The 2,151-nt window shown below is 38.2% G+C and overlaps 1 non-coding gene across 1 annotated transcript; it reads right to left on the reverse strand.

The window, feature by feature from the left end:
• Positions 1-471: 471 nt before the first annotated feature.
• LOC128566192 (small nucleolar RNA SNORA70) lies at positions 472-606 on the reverse strand. The gene has a single exon (XR_008374482.1). It is a non-coding gene; the product is annotated as a small nucleolar RNA SNORA70 (small nucleolar RNA).
• Between the last annotated feature and the right edge of the window lie 1,545 nt (positions 607-2,151).

Consider the following 2,151-nt stretch of genomic DNA (forward strand, 5'->3'; position numbering starts at 1 on the left):
TGGAGAAAGTAAATCTTTTTTTTTTTTTTTTTGACAGAAAGTAGGATTTATTATTGGTAGGCACAAATGATAGGCAATACAATATAAGTCCTAATGAGTGCAGGGCCTGCCACTTGTCCAGGGGACCATGATCGGGGATGTATTTGACCCCACAGTCTTCTAGGATGAGCTGCTTCTCAGCCACCATGTCTTCAAATTCATCTGAATTAAACTTGGTAAAATCCTATTTCTTAGAATTGTGAATCTTTTGGTGGCCAGGGAACTTGAACTTGGCCCTGCAAAGTATAAGCTCTGAGAAAAGCTTCAATCACATGCTGCTAGTTCTGTAGTTTGATGTTGATGGACATGATGACTTGGTCAATGTGAACCCTGGTCACAGTGCCCTGGGGCTTTCAAAAGGCACCATGCATACTTGTTGGGAGCTTAGACTGAGGACAGCATAAGGTCTAACACATGAACATGTATTGGAAGGGAATTCTTCAAGGTCCCTTAGAGCAACCTATACAAACAACAGACTACATACACTACCATGGAGGCTGCTGTTTGCAGCTAGTACACACCAGGCCTCCATGAGGAAAGGAGCATGGTTGGCTTAATTAGCTGCAGGAGAGAAATCAAAACTTTTGCTGATAAGCAAACATTGAGGAAATTTGCCACAATAAGACCAGCTCTATAGGAAATACTTATAACCCATTATCAACCGTGTCTATCACAATGGACCACCAGCAAAATAAACACAGAGAAACAAAATATGAAAACAAAACCTGTTATCAACACTGTCCATCACAAAGGACCACCAGCAAAGTAAACATACAGAAACAAAATGTCCAAATGTAGTTTCCACAATGAGGTAAAAAATAAAACTATGCAAAGGACTTTGACAAAATAAGATAAATAGAACCCACCACACTTATCAATTATGTCAATAAATGTAAATGGCTTGAACTCTCCACTGAAGAGGCACAGCCTCTCTGACTAGATAAGAAAGCACAAACCATCAATATGCTGTCTACAGGAAATTCACCGAACCTTGAAAGAGGACTCAGGGTTAAGGGATGGAAAACAGTATTTAAGGCAAATGAAAATCAGAAGAAAGCAGGGGTTGCAATCTTATTTTCAGATATAAATTGATTTAAAGCAACTAAAATCATGAAAGACAAAGATGGTCACTTCATACTGGTTAAGGGAACAATACAAGAAGCATACATTTCAATTTTAAATATTTATGCATCCAGCTTAAATGCTCCCAGATTTATGAAATAGACCTTGATCGGTCTGAGTAATATGATATCCCATGACATCATAATAGTCTGGGACTGCAACACACCTCTGACAGAACTACACAGATCCTCTAAACAGAAACTAAACAAAGATACAAGACGCTTAAAAGAGACTCTTAAAGAAATGGGCTGAGCAGACATATACAGAACATTTCACCTTATGCAAGTCCATAAACATAATTTACCATGTCAACAGAAGTAAAAGGAAAGACCATATGATCCTCTCAATAGATGCAGAAAAAGCATTTGATAAATTTCGACATCCCTTTCTAATAAGAACACTTAAAAAATAGGCATAGGTGGCACATTTCTTAAAATGATTGATGCCATCTGTAACAAACCTATATCTAATATCATGCTGAAAGGAGTAAAACTGGAAGGTTTCCCACTTAGAACTGGGATCAGACAAGGATTTCCTCTATTGCCACTACTACTGAAAATAGTACTGGAAGTTCTAGCCAAGGCAGTCAGGCAAGAGAAGGGAATAATGAGCATCCACATGGAGAAAGAGGAGGTCAAACTCTTGCTCTTTGCCAAGGATATGATCTTACACTTCAAGTACCCCAAAGACTGAACCATAAGACTCCGGGGAGTAATCAAGAAATACAGTAACTTCTCAGGGTACAAAATCTGTGTTAACAAATCAGTAGCCTTTGTATTTGCCAACAACAGTCAGGATGAGAAGTTAATCAAGGACACAATTACCTTCACAGAAATTAAAAGAAAATGAAATACCTCGGAATTTACCTAACAAAAGCAGTGAAGGACCTCTACAAAGAAAATTATGAAACCCTGAGAAAAGAAATAGCAGAAGACTCTAACAAATGGAAGAGCATACCACACTCATGGCTGGGAAGAATCAACATTGTTA

Source organism: Nycticebus coucang, chromosome 14 (genome assembly GCF_027406575.1).
Source record: "Nycticebus coucang isolate mNycCou1 chromosome 14, mNycCou1.pri, whole genome shotgun sequence".
Taxonomy (NCBI): Eukaryota; Metazoa; Chordata; class Mammalia; order Primates; family Lorisidae; genus Nycticebus; species Nycticebus coucang.